Below are 19401 nucleotides of genomic sequence, written 5' to 3'. Positions count from 1 at the left end.
TCAGAAGCATACACAGGCCTGGGGGCTAATCTCAACACTGTTTTAATTGGATTATGATCCCCTTGGCTCATAGCAATAACTTGTGCATCTATTAGATGGTCCAATAGAAGGGGGGAAGTGAATACAAAATCTATGATGGAAGAACATCCCCTTCCTCTAAATGTAGGCACAAAGTGACTGTTACGATGTCCATGGCATTGGTGAGGTATTGTCTACTCAATCAATCAATCAATCAAAGCATTTGTATAGCGCACTACTCACCCGGAGGGTCTCAAGGCGCTTAGGGTAGGGGGGTCCGCTACGGCTCGAACAGTCAGGTCTTGAGTTGCTTCCTGAAGGCGAGGTGGTCTTGGGTCAGGCGGAGGTGGGTGGGGAGGGAGTTCCAAGTCTTGGCGGCCAGGTAGGAGAAGGATCTTCCTCCCGTTGTGGCTCTTCGGATGCGGGGGACAGCGGCGAGGGCGTGGCTGGTCGATCGAAACTGGCGGGTGGGAGTGTAGAAGTTCAGGTGGTCGTTGAGGTATCTTAGGCCTTGGTTGTGGAGAGCTTTGTGTGCGTGGGTGAGGAGTCGGAACATGATTCTATTGCTGACGGGGAGCCAGTGCAGGTTTCTCAGGTGTGCGGAGATAAGGCTGTGTCGGGGGATGTCCAGGATGAGTCGTGCTGAGGCGTTCTGAATGCGCTGGAGTCTTTTCTGGAGTTTTGCAGTGGTTCCGGCGTAGAGGGAGTTGCCGTAGTCCAGTCGGCTGGTGACGAGGGCCTGGGTGACCGTCTTCCTGGTTTCGGTGGGGATCCACCGGAAGATCTTACGTAGCATGCGTAGGATGTTGAAGCATGACGAGGAGACGGTGTTGACTTGTCTGGTCATGGAGAGGGAGGAGTCCAGGATGAAGCCCAGGTTGCGTGCGTGGTCTGTTGGTTTGGGTGCGCTGCCCAGGGCAGGGGGCTCCAGGAGTCGTCCCAGGCGGAGGGTGATGATCCCAGGATGAGGACTTCCGTCTTATCTGAGTTCAGTTTCAGGCGGCTGTTCATCATCCACTCGGCTACGTCTTTCATCCCTTCGTGTAGGTTGGTTCGGGCGATGGCGGGGTCGTTGGTGAGGGAGAGGATCAGCTGGGTTTTATGGTTGTGTTGGCGTGCGATGGCCGCGAGGGGGCTCTTGTAGATGTTGAACAGTGTGGGGCTGAGTGATGATCCTTGTGGTACGCCGCAGATGACTTTGGTGGCTTCTGATCTGAACGGGGGGACGTGGACTCTCTGTGTCCTTCCGGCGAGGAAGGAGATGATCCATTCCAGTGCCTTCTCCTGGATTCCGATGTTGTTGAGGCGCTGTACTAGGGTGCGGTGGCAGACCGTGTCGAACGCCGCCGAGAGGTCCAGGAGGATGAGGGCCGCTGTTTCCCCGTTGTCGAGCAGGGTTCGGATGTCGTCGGTGGCTGCGATGAGGGCGGTCTCGGTACTGTGGTTGGCCCTGAAGCCGGACTGCGAGTGGTCGAGGGATCCATTCGTCTCGAAGAAGGCAGCCAGCTGTCTGTTGATGGTCTTCTCGATGACTTTGGCAGGAAACGGGAGGAGCGAGATGGGGCGGTAGTTTATGAGGTCGGTGGGGTCTGCTGACTGTTTCTTCAGTAGGGCGTGCTTCTAGCTCCTTGGGAAGGTTGCGGTGTCGAAGGAGGCGTTGATGATGTCCCATAGATGGGGTGCGATGACGGAGTCGGCCTTGTTGAAGACTTGGTGAGGGCAGGGGTCGGTTGGTGATCCGGAGTGGATGGAGTTCATCGTGCGGATGGTGTCTTCGGTGTTGATCGGGGTCCACGCGCGGAGGGTGGTGGTGAGGGGCATTGGTGCGGTCGTAGGGTGCGTCGGCTGTGTGCTGAAGCTTTTGTGTATGTCTGTGATCTTGCTGTGGAAGAACGAGGCAAGCGAGTTACAGAAGTCTTGCGATGGGGTGATGTCGTTGTTTCCGGCGCTGGGGTTGGAGAGCTCTTTGACGATGTTGAAGAGTTCCTTGCTGTTGTGGGCGTTGTTGTCCAGTTGTTCCTTGAATGCAGTTTTTTAGTGGCGTGGATCAGTTGGTGGTGTTCTCGAGTGGTGAGCTTGAGGGTGGTCATGTTGTCTGGTGTCGGGTCTCTGCGCCAGGCTTTCTCGAGCTTCTTCTTTCTTCTTGGAGCTCTTGAGTTCGTCTGTGAACCAGGATGCTTTCTTGCTGCCGGGTCTGCTGGGAGGGGTCTTCAGTGGAGCGAGGTCGTCTGCGCAGTTGCTGATCCACCTCGTGAGGTTGTTGGCGGCTTGGTTGGGGTTCGCTGAGCTGGCGGGAGGGTTCTGGCTCAGGGATGCGGCGAGCTGGTCGGCTATGGTCTTGTTCCAGCTTCTGCGGGGAACCTGTTGCTGGTGGTGGTGGAGCGTGGTCCTTCTGAAGCTGAAGTGGACGCAGCTGTGGTCCGTCCAGTGGAGTCCGGTGGCGTGGCTGAAGGAGATGTCCTTGCTGGAGGAGAAGACGGGGTCTAGCGTGTGGCCGGCGTAGTGGGTGGGGGTGGTCACCAGTTGCTTGAGTCCGAGGTTGGCGAGGTTGTCCAGCAGGGTGGTGGTGTTGCGGTCATTGTTGTTCTCCAGGTGGAAGTTGAGGTCCCCGAGGAGGATGTAGTCAGCGGAGGGGAGGGCGTGTGGGCTGATGAAGTCGGCGATGTCTTCGCTGAATTGTGTGCGTGGTCCCGGGGGTCTGTAGATGAGGGTGCCTCTGAGGGTTGTCTTGGGTTCGGTGTGGATCTGGAAGTGCAGGTGTTCGACGGCTGTGAGGGTGTCGTCCGAGTTGGTCGTGATGCGGATGGTGTTCTTGTGGACGATGGCGATGCCTCCTCCCGTCTGGTTGGCGCGGTCACTCCGGGTGATCTTGTATCCGTCCGGGATGGCGATGGCGATGTCTGGTGCTGAGGAGGCGTTCATCCAGGTTTCCGTGAGGAAAGCGACGTCTGGAGCTTTGGTGTCGAGGAGGTTCCAGAGTTCTACGGCGTGTCTGTGGACGGAGCGGGTGTTCAGCAGGATACATTTCAGGTGGTTGCTGCTGGTGCTCGTCTTGGCGGGTGCGGTGCAGGTCCGTATGCAGGAGAACTTGCAGGATTGGCAGGTGAAGGGTCCGTGGGTGTGTCCTGGGGTGGCTCGTGGCGTGGTCGTAAGTCCGGCGGGTGGGCTGGCATCTTCGGGGGCCAGGGGGTCTGGCGCTGGGCATGGTCTAGGGGCGGACGGGCGCAGACGGGCTTACCTTTGTCGCGCCTTCGGCGCACCATTGGCACAACGGCTGCGCGCGGATGCTGCGCGTGCGCGTGGACTCCGCCATAAATGGCGTAGTGGGGGGGCGGAGCGAGGGAGGAGCAGCTGGGAGGCGGGAGCAGGGTGGCGAGTGGGGGGGAGCGTGCGGGGATACCGGAGGGAGCGGGGGAGGGGCCGCGGGGCAGCAGCGGCAGGGAGCGGGGTGGGGCAGGCAACAACGAGGGACAGAGGGACAACTAAAAGGCACACACGAGAACGAGAACGGCAGCAAAAAAAAGTACAGTTACCAAAATGAAAAAAATGGCAAGCAGGCACAGGGACAGTCAGGGAACAGGGGCCAACCAAGACAGGGGCAGTCTTGAGCTTGGCAGCGGCGGCAGCAGCGGGAGGAGAGCGGGCACACTCGGGGTGGCCACGCGGCAGGAGGAGCGACCGGGCCGACCAGGTCAGGTCAGGTCACCAATCGGGTCAGGTCAGGTACTCAAATATGCAACCAACTCTGCGCCCCTACGGCAAGTAGGACCAGGATTGCAAAACCCTGTACTATGTGGTATATCTGTGAGCTTCGCATTAAATTCACCGCCCCAAAAAATACCAATGGTGTTAGCTGATTCTTGCTGACAATTTAAATTAGAGGTAAAATCAAAAAGCTTAATTAAATTCCCATTTGGGATGGAACAGAAATCTTTGTTGTAAACATTAATCAAATAATAGGAGATTCTTCTTTTATACAATAGAGCTTGAAAATTATGGATATTGGTTGATAGAACCTTAATGCTGCCGCCAGCAGCAATATTGATCCAAATAGACAGACCCCCGAAGGGCGACCAGATTTGGGGATAGGGGCTACAATATTGTAACAATGAAACCCATTAAGATGTAGTTCTTGGGTGGCCCAGGTCTCTTGGAGCATGACTATATCCTGTTCATTTATTAAACGTAGCCAGTCCGGATCGCCAAGCCTCGACTAGAGGCCTGCTACATTCCAGCTCAAAATACTCAAATCTGTATCAGCCTTTGCTTTGGTTGTGTCTTGCTGAACAGCTAGCATATCAATAAGAGGGGAGGATGCAAAAACCTGGGAATTATCCAGAGGGTGTGGTTGATGTACTGATAGGGATGATTGTCAATCCTGGGTGTCTAAGTCTGATGAGGCCGAAAACCTATTGAATAAAAGGGGAGGGGCAGACTCATTTGCGATGTGCCTGTGTGAAGGTTTATAGAAATAACCCAGGGGGAGCGCACAGATCTTGGAACTTTGGGTAAATGTTTGCTCACAAAATATTAATAGACAACGAACCATATTGGGCCTACAAAATTTGATCGCCATACAGTCGCCATCAATATTCTTGGAGGATGGACCAACCCACCCAACTCTGCGGACCATAAGGATCTCATTCATGTCGGATGGGTGAAACCTTTTGTGTTTTTTTAACCAATCCACAGTCTTATGTAGATCAACCCAAGACTCCCTTTGATCCCCTTTAAGGATATGGACACTGGCCAAAACTAGCACGTAAGGGCATGTGGCTGGGGGTAGGCTCAAAACATCAGTATTGGGTCTCGGGCAGTTACTCCTTGAGCTATCCATTGGGCTCCTACTCGGGTTACTTTATTTATTTATTTTTTATTTATTTGAAGGGTTTTATATAGCGCTGGCTAGACCCAGAGGTATCAAAGCACTTTACATGAGTATCAGACCATAATTGCAGGTTACATCCTTACAAAGGTTGTACAGTTATTTGAGCCTGGCAACATAGTGACAAGTAAGGTCGCGACAAACCAAAAGGACGTATACGTAAAGGAAAAAGCACGCCAGGGGAGAGATTCAGGGGAGTGGGGGTGAGAGCAGGGGAAGTAGACAGAGAATGGAGGAGGGAAAGAGGAGGGGAGGATGAGAGACATAGCATGGAAAGAGGAGGGGGAGGGTGACGTGGACACACACCGGTAGATGAGTCAGAGCTGCCTCCAAAGTCCATTAAGCTGTGATCCCAGGGGAAGTGGTATAATTTCCCCATCTCTGTTGTGAGAGGCTCCCTAAATACAGTTGTCTCTCTCAGAGGGATCTCTGAGACTCCTAGGCCTACATACTGTATCCTTCCCCAAAAAGGGGAGAGGGAGTGCTTTAGCAAGGGATGCCATACCATACCTCAACTGTGAGTGGTTCCGTAGGTGCTATGGACTCTCTCAACGGGTTCCCTGAACCTCCAGAGTGTAAATATTGGATCTTTCACCAACAAGGGGAGAAGGAGTGCTTAGTCAAAGGGCACAAAAGGACAGGGGGCTAAGCGGTGTAGCGGGAAAGGGGAAATATTCAGGTGAGAGGGGATAGGAGCAAAGGAAGTAAGACAAAGAAAGAAATAGTGCTAAGTGGGAACAGATAGATCAATAGGCGAAAAGGAAAAAGCAGAGTTACAGAAATATGATGAGGGGGGTGTGCGAGACAGAGAAACGGGGAGAAAAAGTCCAGCTGGGTAAGATACGGTCAGGGGATGAACCAAGGCTGATCTGCTCAATAGCTGAACAAAGCAGCTCCACCGGGCCTCAGACATAGTGCTTGGACTCCGCTGTCAGGATGGAGATCAGGAGTACACAGAGATTGTCAAATTGGGGGGGGGGGGGGGTGGGAGAGAAACCATGGTCCGAATTCACACAAGGGAAGCTGTAGATAATGAGTAAGTGTCAAAAAAGCTCTGTATACAGACCAGAACCCACGTCAGCAGCCTTTCTCTATACTTGATATGATGCCCGAGTAAGAATGGTCAGGGTGAGTGCTATGTGGACCCAAGGGCTTAATATAAAACTCCTGGGATGCATCCTGTGTGTTCCCTTGTTCAGAGCTAGGTTTAAGCATAAGGGGTTCCCTTGCTTTGCAGCATGAAATGCAAGAATTAGCAGGGAGAACCCCTTTGTGCGCTGTGGGACACTGGCTCTACTTGGGGAAAAAAATCACTTATATAGAATTCAATGCTACATGTCTTTTCGTGGACTATTTCACGGCTTTCGACAAAGTGAAACAGCAAAGGTGCAAAGGCTCTGGGACAGGCTTATATCGTGAAAAATGAATCTTAATCTTCTGCATCTTATCATCGAATTTCATACCAAAACATGGCTACAGGTAAAGTTATCAACTGACAATACCCGGTCTTCTAAATTGTATACCAAGAATGGCCTTAAGCAAGGATGCATCCTGGCCCCTTTATTATTCTCCCTGTACATCGCTGATGTAACCGAGTCACTGAAGTCAGATCAGAGTATCCCTCCAAAGCTCGGAGGCATAACACATTTGGCCTATGCCGATGACCTGGTGATCCTGTCACAGACGCCAAATGGTTTACAGCATCAATTAAATCAATTGCATAATTACAACTTGGAAATGGATTGATTGCCAATCTGTCCAAAAGGAAAATCATGACCTTTGGGCTATCTCGGAGTGACATTCAGTAAGATATCATGGTTGAACCATCTAGCCACTAAAAAATTGAAGTCAACAATGATTACCAAATCGGTCTTAAGATTTGCAAATGTGTTCAGCGGAAAAGCAATTAGGCCATCATTGAAAGCGTTAAGCATGACATTGGTTCTGTTTCTGCTGCATAATTCTCCCGCATTGAATCCCTAGGCCATTTCTAGTCTTGATGGAAAATGTATGCCACATGTATGCAATCTATTAAATCTATGCACAGCAACTCTTCACTGCATTATAAGACTAGAATTAGGTTTAAACTCTCTAACATCACTCCACTACAGAAGCACCATGAATTACATCTTTAAATGTGTAAAAGTGAACCCAACCTCACTAAAACATCTAACATATCAAAAACTGTGTAAATCTATATACAAGGATTTGGAGTTGCACATCTTATTGTTGGGCTTAGAATCTTATGATTTACCTGATCCACAGACACTAGGGGAAATGAATCGACCAGCCTGGAAAATCCTCCTCCGTGATACCGTTACTGTTAAACAGTGGGACTCTGACTTGGCAGAAGCCAAAAAATACAAGCATACGGACCTAGTATATGATACCTACTCTTTGCAGAGTCGAGAATATTTAGGGTCAAATTTGCCTGGCTATGTTAAAAATAAAAATTTAAGGTTAAGACTGTTTTATGTTCCGAAATGTGAGTTTGATGGGAAATGGAAGCCAACTTTTAAAGAGAAAACTGCATGTTACCTATGTAGACTTGCAATTGAATCCATTCTGCACATCATATGTATTTGTCCTAAATTGGTCCATTTAAGGAACAAATATTTACGCTCCATGTTTAACAAATCAAAAATAGCATCAACTGTGGAAGCTGTCAGGTATCAGGTGACCTGTGGAAGCTGTCAGGTGACCGGACCCCAGGACACCCCCACGCCGCACGGCCCTCCAGCTGTTGTCGCGCCGCTGCCCTGCGCCACAGGTTCGTCCATGACCTTGGTGCCCCCTCGCTGCCGCTCGTTCTTCCACCCTGTTAGTTATCCGCACTTTTCACCAGCTTGTCTTAAATTGTACTTCTGTTTCGCCAGTTTGTCTTAACTTGTAATTTTTCTTCTGTTTAAATTCATTTTGTGCCTTTTGTTAGGATTATACCCTCTGTTGTGTGCCCCCCCGCTCCCCGCTTCCCGCCGCTGCTCCCGCCCGGCCCCGCCCCCTTTTCCTTTCTGTAAACCCCATTGAAAGCCCCGCTCCCGCCTTCCAGCTGCTCCTCCCTCCCACTTCGCCTCATATGGAGCCCGCGCGTACGCCGATTGTGCGCCAAAGGCAAGCCTGTCTACGCCCGTCCGCACCTGGACCGCACCCAGCGCCTGGACCCCTGGCCTACGACTATGCCAGCGCACCCGACGAACTTACGACACCGCCACCCTCCACACACTCAACGCCAGACGAAACACCGCCTGCTACCAAGCCACCCCGAGGCGCACACACGGACCCTTCACCTGCCAAGCCTGCCAATTCTCCTGCCTTCGAACCTGCACCGCACACACCAAGCAGAGCACCAGCAACAACCACCTCAAGTGCATCCTGCTCAACACCCGCTCCGACCATAGGCACACCGTGGAACTCTGGAACCTCCTCGACACAACATCACCAGACGTCGCCTTCCTCAGGAAAACCTGAATGAACGCCTCCTCAGCCCCCGACATCGCCATAGCCATCCCGGATGGCTACAAGATCACCCGGAGGGACCACGTCAAACAAACAGGCATCGCCATCGTCCACAGAAACACCATCCGCATCACGACCAACTCCGACGACACCCTCACCGCCGCCGAACACCTTCACTTCCAGATCCACACAGACCCCAAGACCACCCTCAGAGGCACCCTCATGTACAGACCCCCGGGACCACGCACACAATTTAGCGAAGCCATCGCGGACTTCGTAAGTCCACACACCATCACCTCCACAGACTACATCCTCCTAGAGGACCTCAACTTCCACCTGGAGAACAAAAAGGACTGCAAAACCGCCGCCATGCTGGACAACCTCGCCAACCTTGGACTCATGCAACTGGTGAACACCCCCACCCACTACGCCAGCCACACGCTTGACCCCGTCTTCTCCTCCATCACCACATCTACTTCAGCCACTCAACAGGACTACACTGGACAGACCACAGCTACGTCCACTTCAACTTCAGTAGAACCGCGACCCACCACCACCCGCAACAGGCTCCCCGCAGAAGCTGGAGCAAGAGCACCTCCGACCAGCTCGCCACCTCCCTCAGCCCGAACCCGCCCACCAACACGACGGACCCCGACGAAGCAGCCCGCAACCTTACACAATGGCTCACCGACTGCACCGACGAGCTCGCACCACTGAAGATCCCTCCCAGCAGACCCGGCAGCAGGAAACCCTCTTGGTTTACCAACGACCTCAAAAACTCCAAGAAAACCTGCCGCACCCTCGAGAAAGCCTGGCTCCATGATCAGACAGCAGTACACATGACCGCCCTCAAGAACGCCACCCGCAAACACCACCAGCTGATCCGCACCACCAAAAGGAAATCATTCAAAGAACGACTAGACAACAACACCCACAACAGCAAGGAACTCTTCAGCATCGTGAAAGAGCTCTCCAACCCCAGCGCCTGCAACAACGATATCACACCCTCACAAGACCTCTGCGACTCACTCGCCTCGTTCTTCCACCGCAAGATCGTCGACATACACAACAGCTTCGGCACACAAACCACGCACCCAAAAACCGAAACAGCGCCCCCCACCACCACCATCCGCACCTGGAACCCGGTCAGCACCGAAGACACCACCCGCCTGATGAACACCATCCACTCCGGCTCCCCCACCGACCCCTGCCCACACCACATCTTCAACAAAGCCGACTCCATCATCGCACCCCAACTCCGGAACATCATCAACAGCTCCTTCGCATCCGCCACCTTTCCGGAGAGCTGGAAACATGCCGAGCTGAGCACCCTCCTGGAGAAACCCACCGTGGACCCCACGGACCTCAACAACTTCCGCCCCATCTCGCTCCTCCCATTTCCAACCAAAGTCATCGAAAAGCCATCAACAGACAACTCTCCGCCTTCCTCGAGACCAACGGATCCCTCAACCCCTCACAGTCCGGCTTCCGTGCAAACCACAGCACAGAGACCGCCCTCATCGCAGCCACCAACGACATCAGGTCCATGCTCGACAACGGGGAAACGGCTGTCCTCATCCTCCTGGACCTCTCAGCAGCCTTCGACACTGTATGTCACCGCACCCTGATACAGCGCCTCAGCAACACCGGAATCCAAGGATCGGCACTGGAGTGGATCATCTCGCTCCTCACCGGAAGAACCCAGAGAGTCTGCCTACCCCCGTTCCGATCCGCGGCCACCAAATTCATCTGCGGCGTCCCGCAAGGATCCTCACTCAGCCCCACCCTCTTCAACGTCTGCATGAGCCCCCTTTGCAGCCATCGCCCGCCAACACAACCTCAACATCATCTCCTATGCAGACGACACCCAGCTGATCCTCTCCCTCACCAACGACCCCGCCATCGCCAAAGCCAACCTCCAGGAAGGGATGAGAGACGTGGCGGAATGGATGAAGATCAGCCGTCTGAAACTGAACTTAGACAAGACGGAAGTCCTCCTCCTCGGACCATCTCCCTCCACCTGGGACGACTCCTGGTGGCCCCCCGCCCTGGGCATCGCACCCACACCAACGGGCCACGCATGCAACCTGGGCTTCATCCTGGACTTCTCCCTCATGATGACCAAGCAGGTGAATGCCGTCTCATCATCCTGCTTCAACACCCTGCGCATGCTCCCAAAGATCTTCCGATGGATCCCCACCGAAACCAGGAAGACGGTCACCCAGGCCCTCATCACCAGCCATCTGGACTATGGGAACACCCTCTACGCTGGAACCACAGCCAAATTCCAGAAAAGACTCCAGCACATTCAGAACGCCTCAGCAAGACTCATCCTGGACATCCCTCGCCGCAGCCACATCTCTGACCACCTGAAAAACCTGCACTGGCTTCCCGTCAACAAGAGGATCACGCTCAGACTCCTCACCCATGCACATAAGGCTCTCCACGACATGGGCCCGTAGTACCTCAACAGCCGCCTCACATTCTACACACCCACCCGCCAGCTCCGATCCACCAGCCTTGCCCTCGCCTTTGTCCCACGATTTCAGAAACCCACAGTCGGAGGAAGGTCCTTCTCCTACCTGGCAGCTAAGACATGGAACTCCCTCCCCACTCACCTACGGCTGACCCTGGACCATCTCTCCTTCAGGAAACAACTCAAGACCTGGCTGTTCGAGCAGTAGCGACCCCCCCACCCCTCCTCAGCACCTTGTGACCCTTAAGGGTGAGTAGGGCGCTATACAAATTCCATTGATTGATTGATTGATTGATTGATTTAGAGTCAGGGAAGACAGTCCAAAAAAATCTTGATAACATTTTTAGATCAGGCTTATAAAACCTTAGGTATATGATTTTATGCTTTAAACTGTTGTACTTAAAGAAAAAGATTTTTATAGCTTTATTAATACAATTTTATTACCTATTCATATATCCTGATTTTCTCCAGGATGAATACATTTGTTGCACAAAACCTGTTTAACTTACATCTCTTTTGCATATTTTTGCGCATTTGCACTTTCATTGAGCTGGTAAGAAAAGTCAGTAGGCCAAGGCAGATCAAAGGAAGAGGCTGAAATTGTTATAGTCAGCAGCACGAATAACAAGGCCAGGGCTGTTTATTAAGTTTCATGTAAACATGAGCATACATATATATGCCTTAGGATGTTTGTGCACTTTAGAAATGATTTAAGAAACAGCATTTTTAAAGGACATTTTTAGATTAGATGCACTAATTATTAATTTGTGATTTAAAGATTACGCTCATACTTAAAACTGTCTACTATGAGTCTAGATGCATAGAAACCAGTCTCTTGAATGTCATAACCTATCATTTTAGAAGTTTCTTCTGACATTTCTTTATAGTTGCACTATGTGTGATGTTTATATTGTTTATTGTAATCTTTGACTAATACAATAAACTGTATACTATAAAAAAGCCAGTCTATCCAGAGAGCTGGGCAAGATGGCAGATGAATATGGTGCTCCAGGGTAACCAAGAAGTCTCATGGAGGTAATCCTAAAAAACGGCATCAGGCCTCTTTTCAGGGCAAAGACGTGGGCAATCAAGATAAAAAGAAAAATTCCTCTTCCTTGGGGTGGCCTGTTTAGTAGCCAAGACGGATGTAGCGCATGTGGAAGCAGAGGAGGACACCCACGATCCACAGTTGGGGTAGGGGGGTCGACTGGTGTGCGCCTCAGGAGAAGCCTATTTTTATTGCACGTAGTTACCCCCAAAAATATGTACAGATGTAGGGGAAATGGTGTAGCTACTATGGTCTAGTGAAGCGAACTACTGTTACCATGCCATGATGATGCCATATCTCATTGTAATATCTCACGCACAGGTTTCTATTTCTTGTGATGGTGTATGCATTGCCCCAATACTTTTAATAAAGTTGGTTATTAAAAAAAATGAAAGATTCCTCTAATGGTCCACAAAACAATTCCCAAGGGGGCATACCTGAGACTCATTCCAGTTCAAGGAGTGGAGATGTGTGGTAAAGAATAATAACTCGTTAAAGTCTGGAGTGTGTTATGACTCTCAGCAGGCAGAACACATGAGAGGAGATTCTGAGTGCACCAAGATACCACCCACTGGTGGTCCTCCCAAGGGCACTGCCAGTGTAAGAATAGGGTGGAAATTGTTACACGGGATTCCATAGGGTATACTGAGGTCCACTCAGGCAGTGGTATTGGTCCCTACAATGGTGGGGAGCACACAGTGTTGTTTTTAATACCCCTCACACACCAATAGGCCCCTTGGTGTCATGTTTCATCATTGGGGTCTTCGCACCCCTCTACGGGATGCGGCGTGCTACGACTCACGACTACGTAGGAGCACTTGAAGTGTACTATGTGTTGGTGTGTGTAAGGAAAATAAGTGTGAGTGGTGAGGTGGTGAAATGTGATGGTTAAAAGATACCTGGCTCGTAGGAAGAAAAATAATATTTATTAAGCCCTCGGCTGGTATTGGTAAAAAGGGTGCAGAGTGAGGTTGTTACTGTGTATTAAGGTACATCATCCTCAGAAAGTGCGTCAACATGTTTCGGAGTGTAAAAACTCCTTCTTCAGGACGAGGATATGCACAACTCTCCTCACCTTATTCACATGTGGTGTACATGTAAAAGTGAATTCTACAAAAATTTAAAATAAACATTAGGTGTAATGTTCCTAATGGTGTTTCAATATATTAGTCTGTTGCGCCCAATTGGCGTTCATAAAACAGGACCTGTAAAGAGACAAAGCAAAATAAATCATACCACCACAATAGGACGTAGCTTTTGATCAGGGAAAAATGACCTGTTCAAGACAAAGGGTAGTATAGGACCAGTTGAGGTCTTGAACCCTGAAAAGAAAAAGGGACAAGGACACACACAAAGACACACACATTTAAATGAATACATCATATTCTTCTCCTTAGTGGTTGGATTTCAGGAGGAAGATTGGTTTTAACAATGCTTACTTATATACTAAGGCTGGATGGCCTCATGAGCCTTTGCGTGGTATTGGGGGTTGTCTTCCGGCTCAATGCGGCAACCTAAAGGATATTCGAAAGCACAATTCAGGTTTTTGTTGGTACTACTCACGAGTAATGTAGGCATCATTCCCTTGTTCTCTAAGCACCAAACTCACGGTTTCAGCAAGACCCGGTAGGCTGCCTTCCCCTCAACGAGGCTCCGACGTAATGCCGTGTGATAGAGACTTGCCCCCTTATAAACTACAAACTAGCGGCCCGTCCCGACGTTGTCCGGGTAAAAAAAGGCTAGGCAGCAATGGTTTTAGTATCATTGTACATTCGTCCCACATGATAAGAGACACATTTTGAAGCAGTGTCCCCAAAGGTCCGTTTTTCCGAATAGAGCATATTGAATCCCTTTCAAGGGAAACTGTTAGAGGCAGTTCAAAGGTAGAATGTGCTGTTTTCCCAGCTGTTAGCAAAGTGGCAGCTATTCCAGATGAAGCAACAGCTAGAGCCAAATACCCAGAAGATCGAACTTTGGCAAGTATGAGGTTGATTAGGTAAGTCTTTCCTGTGCCACCGGGGGCATCTATGAACAATAGTTTGCCTTGCTTCTTTTCAACACTATCAACTATGGTGTTGTAGGCGAGTTGTTGATCGGGAACTAAGTTAGGCAAGTGTTGAGCAAGGTAGTTATTTAGCTCTGGAATATTGTGTGCGGTAGCGATATTGTGGTATCAAGTTAGGTTAGTTCGGACCGCTGGCGGCAGGCTGAAATCTTGTAAGGACTTCTCGCTTAATAGATACAGTGAGTCTTCAATTTCTATAAGTCCTTGGTTTATGATTTCATTGTTGATAGCAGCCCGTGCCGACGTTGTCCGGGTATGAATTGCTGCCGGCCAGTAGTATATTGTTTTGTAGGATTTCGTTTTGATAGCATTTCTTATCTGTGACAGGCCTGTGAAACGCTCCGATTCAAAGTGTACTGCTGATGCACTTAAGAGTGTGCGTTCAGTAGTGTGTGAACTCGAGTTTCCCTACATTATATTTCTTTGCAATATTATATAGCGCAAACTCGACAACATGGCATGAGCACAATTTACATTACAGAAGAACACATTCATTTGTGGTAGGCACGGGAGACAAAGCGATTTGCCTGGAATCACAGGATGTTGAGCTGATGCCGAGATTCGAACGTAGCTCCCAAGCTCTAAAGTTCACAATTCAAGAACTTGTGGCGGGAGGTGTGTCTAAAAGTGTATGTTGGTGCTGGCCATCAATAAGAGAGACCTGTGCATTTTTCAAATGGGTGGTGAAAAAGTATGAGTATGTTGCTGGAGATGTGGGCCGCCGTGCCACCAATGTACTTACCGGGGGAGGGTAAACACCGATTATTCCGCAACTTTCTTTCCGCATACCATCACTCCGCATACTTTCATTCCGAAAGTACCATGACTCCGCAATGCCATTATAACGCATGGCATTACATTTTATATGCTTTTACTACGCATACATTTACAAAGAAATTCGTTGTAAATGCATGAATGGTAAAAGCATGTTTTTTTTAAATGTTTGGATAAGGTAAGTATGGGTATAGGGGTATATGTTTTGGGGTACTGAGGTATATGTTTTGGGGTGTTTGGGTATTTTAAGGGTTCATATATAGTTTTGGGTTATGGGGTACAGGGTTAGTTTTAGGGTTTAGGGATAGGTATGGGTTTTGGGGTACCGGGGTATTTTTAGGGTTCAGGGCTAGGTTTGGGTTTTGGGGTATAGGGGTATTTTTAGGGTTCAGGGGTAGGTTTGGGTTTTGGGGTACAGGGGTATTTTAAGGGTTCAGGGGTAGGTTTGGGTTTTGGGGTACAGGGGTATTTTTAGGGTTCAGGGCTAGGTTTTGGGGTACAGGGGTATTTTAAGGGTTCAGATATAGTTTGGGGTTTTGGGGTACAGGGTTTTTTTTAGGGTTCAGGGGTAGGTTTGGGTTTTGGGGTACAGGGGTATTTTAAGGGTTCAGGGCTAGGTTTGGGTTTTGGGGTACAGGGGTATTTTTAGGTTTCAGGGCTAGGTTTGGGTTTTGGGGTACAGAGGTATTTTAGGTTTCAGGGGTAGGTTTGGGTTTTGGGGTACAGGGGTATTTTTAGGGTTCAGGGCTTATATGCTTTTACTACGCATACATTTACAACTAAATTCGTTGTAAAATAGGGGTATATGTTTTGGGGTACTGAGGTATATGTTTTGGGGTGTTTGGGTATTTAAGGGTTTCGATATAGTTTTGGGGTACAGGGGTAGTTTTGGGGTTTAGGGATAGGTATGGGTTTTGGGGTACAGGGGTATTTTTAGGGTTCAGGGCTAGGTTTGGGTTTTGGGGTATAGGGGTATTTTTAGGGTTCAGGGGAAGGTTTGGGGTACAGGGGTATTTTAAGGGTTCAGGGCTAGGTGTGGGTTTTGGGGTACAGGGGTATTTTTAGGGTTCAAGGCTAGGTTTGGATTTTGGGGTACAGGGGTATTTTAAGGGTTCAGATATAGTTTTGGGTTTGGGGTAAAGGAGTATTTTTAGGGTTCAGGAGTAGGTTTGGGTTTTGGGGTACAGGGGTATTTTATGGGTTCAGGGCTAGGTTTGGGTTTTGGGGTACAGGGGTATTTTTAGGCTTCAGGGCTAGGTTTGGGTTTTGGGGTACAGAGGTATTTTAGGGTTCAGGGGTAGGTTTGGGTTTTGGGGTACAGGGGTATTTTTAGGGTTCAGGGCTAGGTTTGTGTTTTGGGGTACATGGGTATTTTTAGGGTTCAGGGGTAGGTTTGGGTTTTGGGGTACAGGGGTATTTTAAGGGTTCAGGGCTAGGTTTGTGTTTTGGGGTACAGGGGTATTTTAGGGTTCAGGGGTAGGTTTGGGTTTTGGGGTACAGTGGTATTTTTAGGGTTCAGGGCTAGGTTTGGGTTTTGGGGTACCGGGGTATTTTTAGGGTTCAGGGGTAGGTTTGGGTTTTGGGGTACAGGGGTATTTTAAGGGTTCAGGTATAGTTTTGGGTTTTGGGGTATAGGGGTATTTTTAGGGTTCAGGGGTAGGTTTGGGTTTTGGGGTACAGGGGTATTTTAAGGGTTCAGGGCTAGGTTTGGGTTTTGGGGTACAGGGGTATTTTTAGGGTTCAGGGCTAGGTTTGGGTTTTGGGGTACAGAGGTATTTTAGGGTTCAGTGGTAGGTTTGGGTTTTGGGGTACAGGGGTATTTTTAGGGTTCAGGGCTAGGTTTGGGTTTTGGGGTACAGGGGTATTTTTAGTGTTCAGGGGTAGGTTTGGGTTTTGGGGTACAGGGGTATTTTAAGGGTTCAGGGCTAGGTTTGTGTCTTGGGTAGAGGGGTATTTTAGGGTTCAGGGGTAGGTTTGGGTTTTGGGGTACAGTGATATTTTTAGGGTTCATGGCTAGGTTTGGGTTTTGGGGTACAGGGGTATTTTTAGGGTACAAGGGTAGGTTTTGGTTTTGAGGTACAGGGGTATTTATAGGGTTCAGGGCTAGGTTTGGGTTTTGGGGTATAGGGGTATTTTTAGGGTTTAGGGACAGGTTTGGGTTTTGGGGTACAGGGTATATTTATAGGGTTAAGATGGGTTAGTGTTTAAGGGTGTTGGGGTATTTTAAGGAGTAAGGGTGGGTTATGATCATGGGGTGCAGGGGTATTTAAAGGAAGCAGGGTGGGATTAGCACACAATATGAGACATGGCATGAAGGGTGGAACGTACCACACGCCCCCAGTGTTTGTCACGCCCCCAGCACACGCCCACAGCACAACGCAGACCCGCCCACAAGGGACTACTTTGCTGGCACGGTTCTTTTACCTTTTAAATGTATATGGTGGGCGTCTGTATAGCCTATGTCCTTCTGCTGCAACTGCCCTTTCCAACGCTGTATTGGGTGTTGTGATTGGTGCTGTGGTTCCTGAGATTACCCGCCTCAAAGGTTTGGTCTCTCTCTTTATAATATTAGTATGGATTATGAGTTCAATTGCTGCTTAATTCAAAACGGATCATGCCCAAAGAAGGAGTGTATCCCTAGATTGTTTTGCCGGTTCTGCGCGGATGTCTTGGGCGTTCCCTTTCCTGTGCGCATGTGCGTGGGAGTAGCGAACATACCGTAGACACTATCCTGAATATGTAGCGCATGTGTGATAGTGCACGATGTCGCTGCGCATGTGTAATGGGAAAGAAACCCTGGATTATTGCACAAAATCAGACAGAGGTTGTATAGGTGCTAACTCTGAAGGTTTAACCTTGTAAAAGAGTGTAAGTACAAAATGAGGTCTATTAAATTGCCTAAAACAGTCCCATGCAGGTATTGGGAATTTTTACTCAGAGTGTGAGCTCACTCAACTTACATTACCCTGGGATTTGCAGTGTGGCTAGCTCCTGCATATGTCGATATTTTATGTAGGGGAAAATAATCCCAAACACTAGCATATCAATTGTTTGTGGGAGCGATATAATTATGGGGGTGAGTCAGGGTTAGTTGGTGCCTAAGAATGTAGGAGACTCCTATCTGACAGGAGAAATTACCAGGTCCTACTGAATGACCCCACTGAGTCCTTACGCATACAGATAGGGGCGATGATTGAAGAAGCCTTGGCCCACAATTGGCTCACAAAGAAGGAGTCAGAATTTCTGACACAAAAAACCCTTGCACACCATACTTCTACAGTATACTGAAGGTTCACAAAAGTCTGACAAACCCACCGGGTCGCCCCTTTGTGTCAGGCACCTCATCAATACTAGAGCCGCTGTCCAAGTTCGCAGACGCCTTTTTGAGACCATTGGTACAGGCGACAGACACATATTTGAGAGTGCAGGCTATTTAAGGCGGGGTTAGTGAGGGGGTCAGCCTGGTGAAGGTGACCTGCGGCTAGAGTCTGCCTCAGCGCCTCTGTGCTGGTCGCGCACGCTTAGAGCGCTGTCTGTTTATTTTAAATTGCCCGTTTTTCTATTTACTTTAATTTTTTGTTTCGAGTTACCCTTGCTTTTAGCGACCCTGTCCTGCCCCTTACCTGCACCATAATTCTTCAGAAACCTCACCGCTGTTTTGCGGGTCCGGTTCCGGGGAGGTTGTGGGTGGGGAGCGCCATCTTGGATCAGGAAGGGAAGTATCGCCGCCATCTTGGAGCGTCCCTGCCTTCGTGGACTCAGAGAGCAGGCTATTTAAAGCACTCTTCCTGGCGTGCAGCGGTGACGCGCAGCGGGAGCGCCCTCCCTGCGCCTGAGTCGTGCCAGAGTCCTGCCCGTCTGCGCTCGTCAGCGTCTTGGAGGCGGACGAGGCAGGACTGCTGGCCTCTTTCTTTTCTCTTTTCATATTTTTGGGGGCCTGTTTGCTTTTCCTGTCATCATGCTCTCCTATTCTTCCACGGAGCTATTTGCGTTGCGAAGACATGCCACTAAATGCCATCATGTCTTCCTGGGTGGACGAACACTTAGGAAGGGCTGCTCGGTTTGCGGCTGGCGCATTCCTGATCAGGAAGGAATCTTACTCGAGAGCCCACTTACGTACAATCAATGTTCTCTCCTTAATACCAGATCCCTCAGTAGACATTCCATTGACATCTGGAACTTGTTGTCGGACTCTAAAACATCCTGTCTGTTTCTAACTGAGACCTGGTTAGGAGAGTGCTCTGGTCCAGATCTGGTGACTGCCATACCTCCGGATTACACTATTTTTAGGAGGGATAGAGTGGTAGGCAGGGGCGGGGGTGTGACACTGATTGTGGATAAGCGTTTCCCTTGCACGACTTTTCCCGTTGATAACATCGCGGGTTGTGAAGCCTTAGGTTTTACCCTTCGGCTATTTCCCTGTCAAGCATGTGCAGGGATCCTTATCTATAGAGCACCTGGTCCCCTTGGCTTTCCGTGCCCTGCCTTAGATCCAAGCACTGCATTTTATTGGGAGATTTGAATCTTCACATGGATAATACAGCGGATCCTGATACTATTAAGTTGCAGGACATTGCCTCTTCGTTAGGGCTGGTCCCCTACATCACCAGTCCCACCCATATTAAAGGCCATACTATTGACCAGATACTTTCTACTAGGCCGATTGACGTGTCCCCGCC

This window comes from Lissotriton vulgaris, chromosome 11 (genome assembly GCF_964263255.1).
Source record: "Lissotriton vulgaris chromosome 11, aLisVul1.2, whole genome shotgun sequence".
NCBI classification, from domain to species: domain Eukaryota; kingdom Metazoa; phylum Chordata; class Amphibia; order Caudata; family Salamandridae; genus Lissotriton; species Lissotriton vulgaris.
Note: the sequence above shows the minus strand (reverse complement) of the source record.